The sequence below is a fragment of the Camarhynchus parvulus genome, chromosome 2, assembly GCF_901933205.1.
Source record: "Camarhynchus parvulus chromosome 2, STF_HiC, whole genome shotgun sequence".
In the NCBI taxonomy this organism is placed as follows: Eukaryota; Metazoa; Chordata; class Aves; order Passeriformes; family Thraupidae; genus Camarhynchus; species Camarhynchus parvulus.
In genome coordinates, this window is record NC_044572.1 from 108494080 (window position 1) to 108508019 (window position 13940).

At 41.8% G+C, this 13940-nt stretch overlaps 1 protein-coding gene across 2 annotated transcripts in view; it reads right to left on the minus strand.

Moving 5' to 3' along the window:
- The window catches only part of GAREM1 (GRB2 associated regulator of MAPK1 subtype 1), a 103253-nt gene that overhangs the window by 66079 nt on the left and 23234 nt on the right, over window positions 1–13940 (minus strand). The gene's annotated exons all lie outside the window — the stretch shown is intronic.

Here is a 13940-nt window from a genome sequence, read left to right on the forward strand (position 1 = left end):
ACTACTTACTGTACAGTCAGCAGGACCTACCAGCCCCTCACTGATCCTATTTAATTCACCATGCTATAGGAGTGTATACACCCTCTACACTTTACAATGGAAGACCTAGATTAAAAAAAAAAATTAAATCCCCCATGAGCATCCCAACAGCAAAGAACACAGTTTAGGTTAGCCACATTGGTAAAATTAGGTAGGCAACTTTGCTACATTGCTTTTTTAGTTATTTGCCTATAAGAGCATACCTTCCTTAAAATATATTTACATTTCCCCCCCGAGAAGTTCAAGCCACTCAGACTGAATGATTTTTACTGCTTACAGACAAAGAGGAAGTATCTGGGAGTAGTCTGCCTTCAGATATAGATAGTATGGAAATCAAATCAAAGTAAGATCTGCTATTCTGCTATTGTGGTGTGTATATATATATATATATATATATAAAAAGAGGGGGGAGAGAGAGAGGCTATTACTCACACCTTGCTATGATAATAAGACTTGGCAAATACAGAGGGTCAAATGCCTGCACTCTGCCCCCCTCCATATTGTGCTGCTATAATTGGTCACCAGCAATGTGACATAGAAAAGGTTTGTACGTTCACAGTCAGCTGGCATGTGTCCAGGCAAAGCTTGGGGAGGGAGAGCTTCCCAAGAGTCCCTGCTAGACACACACAGTTGGAAGAAAGCCTGAAGCAAGACTGAAGATTAACAGTCTACAAAAAGACCTCCAACACCCAGACTGTGTTAGCCAGCTGAAAAGCTCATCCCCAGATCCCAGATTTTAAACCAGTCTGCAGACACCAGACCTGACAGTGCCTGAGGCCAGCAGCACAGCTCTGCTTCCAGGCTGCTTAGATAACAACTGTGCAGCCAAGGGATGGACTGGGAGAAGTTATTTTAAGTTGCAATTACGAGTTCACATGCTATCAAAAGAGCCGGATGAACACAGTCATTGCTGCTAATAGCTTCCTCTTCTCTTCTGAAAGAGCCACAAGGATTTTAGTAATGGCAACTAAAGACAAAGTAAATAGCAGCAGGTGACGAGTTAGGTGCACACTGCTGCTGCTACCACCCCAATGAACTCCAGTACTTCCCATTCTTTTTTCAGACAGTCCTACTACAAAAGGTCTGAAACACATCTCTCTTTTTTTCTTATAGAAGTACTTAACCAGACTCTTTCCTACAGAGGATCCAACAAACCCACCATGCAGATAAAAGATAACGGACTGCACAAGCAGCCCTCACTCTTCAGCTTAGGGCTGGGTAGCCACAAATGCACATGGAGGGTAGCAAAGTACTTCGTACTTTCAAAGCAATCACTGAGTGGCTGGGAAAAGTGTTAGAAGTCACAGCAAGAAGGAAAAGCAGCATTACTGCACAAGAGGTGAGGCAGAACTTCAGAAGGGGTTAGCAGCAAGGCGACGGAGCACGAGGTATTCTCCCTTTGCTACACACAAACTAATTCCAACATGAGAACAAACACTAACGCCAGAGCCAATATTAAAAGTCATTGCCACAGTACAGAATATTCTTCAGCAGGCAAGGTTAAATGTTGAAGGACAGCCTGACCTTGCCACAAGTTCATCTGAAGTCATAAGGCTGAATGAAGAAAGTGGGCATAAATAAGTAAGTTTTTATTTGCATGAATCCTTACACAGCTACACCTTGGCAATGGATTTCTCTTAGATCAGTCACACAGCCATTACTAACAGCAGAGACTGAGACTGATCATCATAAATTTTATGCTCCCACACTGGTGGCATCCATGGTTCAGAAACAATGGTCCCATCAATCCTCCAGACCCATTACTGGCTATCAAATACAGTATTTTCTGACAAGTATTTATTGAAATTAATTTTAACAAGATTTTATAGACCAGCTGCAATAATTTACTACAGTCTTTCAGACTACTGTGACTTTCAGAAGTCAGACATTATGTTACTTTGTTTTATTTATCATTGAAAATTTCACATGCTCTAAAAAAGTATATATGGTACCCAGCCACCATTGAGAGGTAAAGAACTTCCCAGTTTTCTAAACCAGGCTCTGGAATATTTTCTTACAGCTTTGGTAATAAATTGTTGCAGAAGCTACAGTGAAGTTTTGTTTTTCTTGAATACTCCCCTGATGATGTTTCCTAAGCCCTTTCCTGAAAGGAGACTCACCAAAAAGTTGCAGGATTTTAACTTTTTTTTTTTTTTTTTTTAAATCTGGCAAGAAGATGCTGCTCTAAGACTGTGCCACACACAAACTGGATGAGCAGCCAACTGCTGAGTGGGAGGCTCATTAAAAAAGGCCATTTGCTTGCCATATGTCTCTTTCTTCTAGACAGACTAATTCTAGTCATGAAAATTTTGACCAGAAATGCAGATTAGCAGAGCAACTTTTTGCTAAAATGGCACCAAAAATTTTCCTAAGCCGAGCATTGAGAACTACTTGGTGCTCAGAGCAAGTTAGCAGTTTGACAGGGGAGCCCTAATCCCAAAGCAGGGTTGGCACAATGCCTCATCCTTGCAAGGCTGGTGTTTCCTGACCTCCCAGCAGGGAGCCCTTGTCCCTCCATCTCCTCCTCCTGCTGCCATCCACCACAACCCATGCGGCTGCTGCTCCTACTGTCCCCTAATTCCCCCTCCATCAGCACCTCTTGCTCACACCTCTCCCTCCCTGCTACTGCCCTAACGCTCCCACAGCCAGCAGGGTGACAAAAGTCAGCACAAGCACATCTGGTCCCAGCCATCTGCCCGGAACAGCTCTTGCAGACCTTTGGATTCACTTGATCCATCAGATTCTTTGATGCCTTTGTGTGTCTTTCACAGTGTGTGTACTGACACACCAGTAGACAAACAGGTAACCCACAGGCAGCCACAAATTCCTGAAGTGGGACAGTGGTCAGTCAGCAGCAATCAAATAGAAAAAAAAAAAAACGAGAACAAGCAATCCACCCAAACCCTTAGGATTTCAAGTCCATCTCAGCCTTTTTTTTACACTCAAATAAAACAGTTTTTCAGATAGGAACATATGCATACTAGATCTTATTATAAATGTCCCTCTCTCTCCTATTTACATTCTGTTTTAAGACACTACCAGTCTGAACTCAAATTCAGGTTTTCTGTTGATTTTATTTAGAAAGTTTGTCTAAATTCTCGTGTTATGTTTCTATAGCAACTCTCCTCTTGGATAGTTCAACAGCACTGCATAGAAATAATCTGATACCATGAAAAATTATAAGTACTGACCATTTCCCCCATGCAAAGTCCCACAGTGTCTAGTGAAAAGTAAGGCTGATTTAGTATCATACAGCAACTTCATTCCTACTCAGTGTATTTCTCATCCCACACCTCGGGGCATGCTTTAGCTCTTCTCCTACACTGACTCTGAGGGACACATCTTTCCCAGCAGCAGGTTCTGGGTTTCTAAGCCACATTTGTAAGAATCTCTCAACTCAGATCCACAAATCTAACGCAGCACTACTTTGTTTTTCTTCTATTTTTGGCAATGCCATTTGTGTAGCCAATGTCTTAATTCTCCCACATATTTTGAGCCCATGTAATTAATTCAGCAGAGACACAGTAGCTGAAGAACTGGATTATTCAAGTCACCCTGCCCATCCATCTCACCCATTTCACTTTTCCCATCAAGCTTCACAGGGATCCCACTTGGCCTATACAGACTTTACTTTTTGGGTCTGGAAATGCAGAGGCCCCTGCAGCATTTTATCAGAGACAGCTTTCCCAGTCAGCTTTTCACTTTTTGCTGAATGCTTTCTGCTCCACAGACATGCACCTCACACTCGCCTATGCTCAAAAAGTTATAAATTATTTAAAAAACTAAATAAAATACACAAACCAATTATTCTGGCAGAACCCAAGAAATGCACTTCCAATCATTTTGATGAAGACCCTCAGGTGGGATCTTGCATCCTTCTCACACATCCCTCTTCCTTCTTGAGCACGTGTGCAGCCATCATAACAAAAATGGGACCTTTCACATGATAAGCTGGTCCACACACAGCAAAAGAAGGATCAGGTGAGTGCCATGAAATAAGGCAACAAGGAACAGATGCAGCTGGTTTGAGTTATTTCAGCCACTCAAATACAGCCAGCCAGCCAGCCTTGGCTGGCTATTCCCAGTCCACTGCAATACAGAATTCATGTGAGATGAACCGGAAAGGTTGAACTGGTGACAAATATTTAAAGAGCGTAATGTCAAGGTGCCTCCCCTGAAAAACATAACCTTAACACACTGATTTGAAAGGTCTTTCTTAACTCTACATAGGCTATCAACCATCCAAGATGACAGTAGCATCTGTCAAGTGTTGTAGATTTTGTAACAGGTGGCTCAGCAGCCTGGTGTTCCTAGTTTGAGGACATTTATGAAAGCCCTCTTACAGTGTACAATGGATTTCCTTCTTTGCCTCTGCTCCACCCAGCTTTGGAGCCAAACTGCACACTTGGGCTCAACAGCAGAGTTGGGGCTCACCTGCAGTAAAGGGGATGAATGGAAGACAAAGCTTCATGTCTGTACATAAAGCTGCAAGAAAGTAAGTACAGGCTTTCAGTTTCTCTCTTATGCACAGGTCCTTCAGAGCAAGAAGTTAAACACCCATGTTCCTCCTATGCAGGTAGTAATGGTCACCTTTGCTATTAGTGTTAATAGCTTCCCTCCCCTCCCTGCCACTGAAACAAGTTCATCTCTGTCTACTGAGAACAGAAAATCCCTGCACAACAGCCCATGACAGAGGAAAACGCCAGTTTTTCCACTTCTTTAAATTTCAAAGCTCACAGAAGTGCCTTTCCCTGACACAGCAAAATCACTGCCTTGGATCACAGGCTAAATTAATCACACAAATTACATTCTCCATATAAACAGTTATACATGACTTAAATAGCATGGTTTTATTTTCCTATTGGCACAGTAGTTCAGTCAAAGCTTAGGACACCCATGATGTCAGCTGCTTTAATTGGCAGCACTGACGTGACCAGCTCTCGTTCCCAGACATGAAGCGTGCTGGTTTCCATAGGGAGGATGCTGACTGAAGAATTCCTACAGCACTTCCTATCAGTCGTTTTCAGCAGCAAATACTGGCTCCAGCAGGAAAAAAAAAAAAACAACAAACCAAAAAAACCATCTGTTTGGGCATCCAAAAATTCACAAGACGACGTCACCCTGTGAGATTTCTCTACGGCTCCCTCCCTAAACACACATGACCTATCAAAATTCCTGCTCTACATTCCTGCCAGCTGGGTTCTGTATTTACAGAAGGGAAAGACATCAATAATTTTTGCCTTGCTCCTTTGCCATGTCAGCTCAGTTGTAACAGTTCCCCCTCCGGCCCCCAGAAGGAAAAGGGACAGTCTGTCTGAAAGAGATTTCATAGACTAATTATAGAAAGCTCGTGGCAATTTCTTCCCTCACAAATTCCCGTGCAGATTTAGTCCATGTAACAAGTCATCAGTAAAGGAAAAAGTGGGGATGAACTTGAAACAAAGTGAAACCAAAAGCAGAAGAATCAACCAAATGAAAAGAGATGTGAGGTAGTCCATAACCAAATTCCCCAAGCTTTAAGGGCTTTACTTCTTTGCAAGAGTCTTCATCCACTACTAGCATGAACTGTGATGTGGGTAAGAGTCATGGGATAGCTGGATTGGTGACTGCTTCATTCCTAGCAGTTACATGTGCTTGCTTTCTTCTGCACCTGGTACTCTCTAACAATGAAAATTCATGCAGCCTTACAGAAGAGATTAACAAAAGGCATCACTGCCCATATGAACCATCAACTCAAAATATCCCATTTCTCAAAATTTAATAAAAATTCTTCCCCCAAGTTTGCACAGAAGAGAAAGCATATTTTTCAACTGATTAAACATAGTCTTTATAACTCCCTTTACCTCATTAAGGGATAACTTCAAAGCAAGATGGGTGATGTTAAAACTGTAAAATTCCTACTTTAGGAAAACTGGTGTGAAGTTCCAGATTGCAATTACAGAGTATAGACTGAAACCCTCTTTTTGAGCACCTTAACTATCCTTAAAGACTTTTAACTGCATGGTTTTCTACAGGCCTGTCAGGCAGGCAAGGGGTGAAGCAGCTTCTCACTTTAGTCATGCCTTGCTCAGTGCCTAGAACCAGGAACTGTTTCCCTGCCCCAGCCTTGCTGGCAGGAGCTCACCAGCTGGGTAGGCTGTAGTGCTCATGCAACTCCTCCCTTCTGAATTCTGAAGTTAGACCTCATGAAAGAGGAGAACAGCTGTCTCTTGGGAACTCAGGAGCCACATTTCCAATTTTCTTGTAGCTAGTGCTTAGGGTAGCTTCAAATCGCTAGAAATGTGGGATCAGACCAGAACCTCGAGTGCAGCACTGAATACACCTCAGATTCCCACTGGGGATCAGCCTTTTTCTCTCAGCTTCCCAGTGGTTAAGTTAGGCAGCTTTTAAGACCCTTTCCCAAGCACTTAAGTCTTTCCAGCATCATGCAAATGAGCCCAGCACTCCAAAGTAGCAGCCAAGAGGTCAGGCAAAGTAATTCAAGCAATGCCAAGCAAATCCTGTGTGATTCAGGCCATCTCCCAGTCTTCTGGGAACCAGTTTCCTGGCTGCTATTCTTCCCTGCCCTCAACTGCAATCTTTCAAAAAGTCATCCTCCCCAGTTAATTTCTTTTGTACAAGCCCCTAGAACTTTTTCCTAATTGATGCAACTCCAATTGGCTTTTTTTGCTGCTCACGGAGATCTGAAACAAGCAAACAGAATGAAACAAAAAACCCCACCAACCACCTTACAGTGAATGCTTGTAAGGCCACAGCTGAATTTCAGCAAGTTTCAAGTTTGCAGACTTTGAGTAACAGCCAAGAACTGAGGAAGTCTGAGAGGAACATGGGATATTAGAAGTCATCAGTTGTAAATGCTGCAAGTTTTCCCTCTTCCTACCTCCTTTTCTCACAAATAAAACAGTTCAATGCTGAGGCAAAACTTAGGGTTTTTCTTTTTAAAACAAGGATAAGATTATACTTGTGCTGAAGTCAAGGTAGAGGAGAGCAAGAGGGCAAGACAGCTGTATCTAAAAGCATACACCTCTTTCCACCTAGTACCTCACTGTAACAGGATTGAACACTATCCCTGTCATCACAAGCTTTTGGTCCCTTTAAGGCACCAAGCAAACCCCATGGAACCAAGCATATTTTAGAGAAGAATTAATGCCTACAAACCACAGACTCTTACTCCAGGTCAGAAAGAAAGAGAGAAAATATAAGTATTTTCTTTCAATGAACTTCTGGGACACAGACTTTTCCTCCATTGCTTGGAATATTACTACCCTGTGAAGTAATGCCACTTTTTCATTACATCAAAGAGCAACAGTCTTTGAGGCCTGCAGGCTCTTATAGCAGTTCCAGTTTTGCTGTCTGGCCCATCTGAAATATCTGAAAGGTAAATTGTAACTAAAAGAATGTTGAATGTCATATCACTAAAAAGCTGGATGCAAACTTTGATATAGCCACCCACCAAACTGAACATCGAGCAAATTCTACAAGTTCTGTAGGGGATACCAGGAATCTCTCATAGACACAAGACAAAGAAAGAAACAGGAAAAAAAAAAGAGAAGATATATGTAGACTTTCCTTAGCAGTTATAAAACAAAACACAAAGTAGACAAGATTCTCCAACACAGGTGATCTGACAAAAGGGGAATATTTAATTAAAATTAGGTAAAAAGCTGCTGCTTCACCAGACTGGCTAACAGGGGGAGATGAAAGAACAAGAAGAACAAGTGCACCCAGAGATGCAAAAGAAAGAAGCAATTTTTGCCAGCAATCTCATTGACTGCATTTTGATTCTGCAATTTGATATTGCACTGTAGATCAATGGAGAAGTGTTTGTCAAAATTTAAATGGGCACAGAAAGTGAAATAACAGACAGGACCATGGGAAAGTCTGACAACTTGAAGGTAACTCTCTGAGGAAAAAAACCCCAAAGACGAATATGGATATTTGCTTATATACAAGAAGAGTTCATCCAGTTTTTCAAGGTGACAGGTTTGAGAAGTCAGGAATATGAAGAATTTCCAGACTACAAAGCTGTGATTTCCTAGAATAAAAAAAAAATAAGTCTTTGTGGGGAAAATGAGGTAGCAACAAACTAAAATCAAGTCAATAAATATATTTTAAAGCATAAACATTTCCAGAAAAGCATGTAATGATGCTGTATAGGCAATTACAAGTGTTACAGACATTACTGATCTCAGAGCTGAGGAGGCACAAATTGTTCAATAAAATGATTGCTCTCTCTCTGCAGTATTCAGGCACTACTCTACAATTAGACTTTTAAATGAATACCAAATACACTTTCTTCTACATGTTTATAGGGAGAGAAAGGTTGTTGTTCTCAAGAAACTTCACACAGTCAAGTATTCAGAACTACAGGAGTCATATTTCTCTTTTAAAAGCATGAAGGCTATATGCTGGTGGCAATGCTTTCTTTTATTAGAAGTATTTGTGAAAAGTTTTTAAACCTCAGATTGCTTTGCAGATGCACAACTCTTCAGAAAAAAAAAAAAAGAAAAAACTAAACAAAACTTGAGTACTGGGGGGATTAAATGTGTGGGAAGGTTGTTTTCTTGGTTTTCTTCTGAGGAAGAAGATATCCATTCATTAATCATTTACCAGCCCACGTACACATGGCAGCCTGCCTCTCTCAGGAGCATTGCATTTGGGCCCTGCTCTCTAGAAAGTGATATTCAGCTGCAGAGCACAAAAGCCTCAGGAGAACTATGTGATAGCTTGGTGCCAGGTCAAGTTCAAAGCAAAACACAAATTAAAGTGCAAAACATTTCATATCAGGGAGTGGTGTGCCTGTTGGCTGGAAAGGACTCACCTAAGTTCTTTAGTCAGTTCTCTCTCTAAGGCAGTGTCCTTCCCCGCCTTAGATCTCACCCATCTCTTTGAACTTGAAATTACCCCATCAGAGCTGTGCTGCTCAGCTCACTCAGAAGAACAGGCATCGCTTTCCCTGGCACCACCCGCTCTTCCAAGGGAGCACAGCACAGGACAAAGTGCTCTTTGTCCAGCACCACCTTCCTTGAGTAGCAGACAGCATGAAATTGCATCTGAGGGAGTGGAGAGGCTGAAGTGAACTTAAGCAGGCTCTGTCCCCAAAGTAACACAAGCTGGCAGCAGATACCATAATGCTGACAAGCAAAGGATGCGTGCCAGTCTAATGCTCACTCTTCTCCCCAGGGCCAGGTTCTACTGCAAACCTACAGAAGACCCAACACATTATAAACACCTCACACCATATTATAAACATCTCACAACATATTATAAACATCTCAAAGTGCACTACATCACTGAAGGAAAACTCTGAGCTCTTCCAGACCTCCCAAACCACCATGCAGCAGGTTCAGGGTGGCTAATGAAGAACAGCAGCTGCTGTCACTGTCATCATCTCAAGACAACTGGGAGATACCAAACTCACACCGTGCTCTCCTCCCTCAGGGTCCAAGGGATGGCTCTTCCAGGGTGGATAGCAATAAGCCTCCAGGAATGGCCAAACTGTGCCTTGGACGCAGCCGTGCCTTTGGACCTCAGAGAGAACTTCTGCAGCTGCAGGTTGCCAAATCTCAGGGAGCTGTCCTGCTCTCCTGCTGCCAAGGCAAGTTCACTCCTGAGAAGACCTGCAGAGAGCGTCTTCCTCCCTGTTAGCAGGACACGGGGAGGAGCAGGCACAGCTCTGTGATTAACTAATCAAACCAGTAGAAACAGGTTTCAGTGGGGTGCTTGTTGTACACCACTTCCAACACCAGAGAAGGGCCTTCTGACTCATTCCCACCCAACACCCCACCTGTGGAAGGTTCACATGACAAGGTTTTATATTTCCTCATTTAAAAGACATTAAGAAAGCGATCAGCACACTTAGGTAAGCAACCAGAGCAGGGCACCAGTGACTACTCTGTATTAGCAACTGCACACCTTCAGTCTGTGGCAGGGACGTGTGAGTCCACAGGAGTATTTTCAACATCCTGGATGTGTTACAGTGTGGCACACCCTGGAGTAGGGTGTTACTTTCTAATACCTTTATAGAAATATTTTTGCTATTAGTTGCCTCCTGCGCGCACACAGATGGCAGCAGAGACGTAAGAGGCATTTCCCTCCAAACTCTGGGCAAAACTGAGTAGAAGACTACAGAAAAAGAAAAGGATTTTTACATTTGTGTGTCTTTTATTTAAAAAAAAACATCTCAAAGGAACAGCTTTCCTCTCAGAATGGAAAAAACCAAACAGTTGAGAAAATGAACCATCAGTTGCAACAAGAGATAAGGCCCTGAAAATACCCAACATTAAAAGTCCTGTTATGATTTGATTAAACGTGGGAATGAGCATTTGGGGCAAAATGACCTAGATGCTGCCAATTCATCCCAAAGTACTTTTTTCTTTCATTGCATGCACTCATCCACACTAGCACGGCCTTTGAAAGAGAAGACTGCACTGTGCAGGTGGGGGTATGCACACACTCCACAGCCTTTGTGCCACTTTTCCTGCGCAGCAGGTTTTAAGCAACCACATCCAACTTGATCCTCCACTTTCACATCAATAATCTGCACACATAAACAACTATGGCCACGTAGCAGAGGCATTTACAACAGACTGAACCCAAGTCATTTACAGTCAGAGCAGAACACTTCTGTGGCTTGAGCTGATGAATCCTCAGAAACACAAACACACTCAGAATCCTTAGAAAGACAGTTTTGAGCTGTAGAGTCCTGGAAAGTAATGCAAGAAGAATCAGATAACACCTGAGGGCCACAGTATTAAAACCCTGACAGTGTCTTCAGTGCCTTTCAGTTACCACAGAATACACCTGAGATGTGGTCACCAGCATGTCCCTGGGACACATCTTCCTATGCAGAACTTTTGCAGAAGACTGAAAAGTATCTTTCTTGGCAAGTAGCAGCACAGCAGTGTAATTCAGCACAGCAAAGTGTAATACCAACAGGTCCTGTATCTTCCAAACTGAGATCACAAACCAGTATTTTCCAGAGGCTAGCAGGGGAGACATCTATCAAGGTAAAGGTTACTGTGCCGCCTAAGCAAAACTTAACAGTAATATTTAATGCCAGTGAGAGGGTATTGGTAACAAATACTTGCTTTTAGAGTAGAAATTAGGGATATCAGAGTACCAGGAACAAAACATTAACTAGTTTAGACAGAGAGCTGATAAGACCTTCCTGTAAGCATCAAGTGTGAATTGTGTACCTGAAGGAAGCAAACCAAAGGAATGTCCATCTGCTGTGATGGTTTACCTTGGTTTCTTGTGAAACCCATTCTTGCAGGCCAAGACAGGGCACTATCAGGACATTAATTTTAATATGCTCTCCATTCCATATGCATGTGAAGACTTCTGTTGTTTTAAGTGCCAGAAACACATTAGTTATTTGGTTTTAATTACATAAAAATGTAACTTGATGCTACATTAATTTTTACTCTAAAGAGAAGCAGACTGGAGAGAATATTCCAGAGAGAATGGTTACACTAACAGCTGCCATATATGATCTTTAACAGCAAAAGTTAACCATGTCTGCTACCACCAAAAGAAACAACCTGCTGTGCTTTTCATAGTAGGGAAAGCACCACCAGCAAGACTGCACAACTCAGGTTCTCATGATAAAATTTCACTTTAACGTAAAATACAGCATTCCCCTTCTTTAGTAAGGCTTTATTGTATTTGTTTTGTATTTGCTTTATTGTATTGTTTAATAAGTGTATCAAAACCTGATTTAGCAAGTAGGAAAAGAAATTTACTTTATGCTCATAGTTATATATACATGAGTGATTACTTTATGGTACTTAAAACTGTAATCTCAGGAAAATAAAATCAGTTTCAGTGTCTCTTCCTGCTCAACTGTTACAATGAAAATCATGTTGCAATTTGTGACATTGAAATTCTTCTAAGGTTAAGGAACAAAAAAAGGTACTCTGTTAAAGCCAAAACAAACCTTGAAAGTCATTTCAATGAACTCTTATATTCCATCTCTAAGGGTCATTCTGCTAGGTAGTACATTTTAGCTGACACAAGTTTAAAGTTTAACCATGCAAGAATCAGCCCCATAATCCAGGTCAGCACCCAGCCCAGCAGGCTGGCTCAGGCAGCTCCATTGACCTGGCCTCTCCAGCGGGGGGTTCTGATCCCAAGCACAGTGAACAGGAGGCACTGCACAGGGCAGCGCTGACAGCACACTCCACTTCTGGATGGTCTCCACAGCAGCACAAGCTCATCTTTAGGGTATGGAAGGCACCTCTAACTGCATTTAGATGTCAGCATCCAAGTGCCAAACTGCAGGGCTTCGCTAACTAACCCTTCACATGTGTAGATTCGTCCCTCCTTTCATGGAGGCAAGCCCATCAGTGAACACACTCTGGTTCTGCAAGCTAGCCCAGACCATTTTTGTGACATTCCTTTGGCAACATTGGAGCTCAACCTGTGTTCAGGAAGTGTCCTCACTAGTGGAAGCTTCTGAACTTTCAGGTATTTTCACGTCATTAATGAGGGTTTTGTGGCAGGGAACGTTCTTTGACAGCAAAACATATTTTGCTAACTAAACACACCCTCTTTTCCTGCATCAACACAAGCCAGGAAGAAAAGCACTTTGACACTTTTGCTGTATCTCAGGGGATGGATTTTTATTTTTCTGGTGTCTGTGTAAATTTAAGATATGAATGAATGGAAACATGAAGAGTCAGGAAACCCTGCTTAGCATATCTTTGTTAACTTTAAAAATGAAGAACCAAACCAAGTCTTCAGTAAACCCTTTAAGATCTCTTACGCCATTAACCATTTTATTTTCCGTTTTCCTTTCAGGAATCAGTGTAAGGATTTTAAAACATGGTATTCAGTTCAAAGGAAGTGAAGTGTTTATCTGTCCACACCACTGGAGCTTATGCAGCCAGGAGGTGTAAAAAAAAAGAATCAACATTACTAAGCATAACCATACTAGAAAATGTTTATCCTAAGATAGTTAACTTTAAAGAGTTTTAAAGCCCCATGCATCATGACACTATATGCCATCAGACCAAAGCTTTTAAACATATCTTAGAAAAATTAACATTCCAGCAGTGAACTCCAAGGAGAAAGTATACCTAAGAAGGCAAGTGGTGTAATTTTCATCACTGGAATAGGGTGCATTGCTGCAGCACTGGTGTGACTGACACAAAGCAACTCAGCCAGGTCTTGTCCAACTCAGCACACCCTCAGTGCACAGTGTTTTAAAGGAGACTGTAGCAGAGCCAAGCACATTATTCAATTGCTAACTGTTTATACAGAAGACTAATGAAAACTCTAAGCCCACATCTTTACTTTGTAGCCATGGCTCTTTCAGTTCACACTTTCCAGCTTTGAAAAGTTTTCTATGTACTGCTGTAACATAAGCAGTTCCCACTCATTGTATTGCTCTCTTCAGCTTGCGAATGAGAACACTAAACAGCAGGAAAAAGTATTAAAAATTATTTCCTATCAAAGTAAAAATAATTTGAAATCATAAAATAAATATGGATTAGCTGGATCATAGCTACTTGGAACAACAGTATTACTCTGTCACTAAAGAAGGCAAAGACAAGGCACTACTGAGGAGCATTATTTTAAAACTGCAGTATTATTATGAAGAGTCCCTGGTGTTTAACATGAAAACATCAGAAAATGCCCACCCGCTTGAATGTAAAATCCATTCCATCTTTGACCAAACATTTCAAGGCAATTTCAAACTTTCACACTTGTGTCCCCACACTCACACATGAGAAGTGCTGGCAACTCATTATGCTCAAATTGAAATCAATTCCTCTACACAGCTGCGTGTTCTGTCAATGTGCTGCTCAACGAAATACATCTATTTAGCAGCCCTGAAAGCAGGTCAGTATCTCTTGCTCTGTAGCATTACTAAAAAGTTAACTCACAGAAGATGGCAT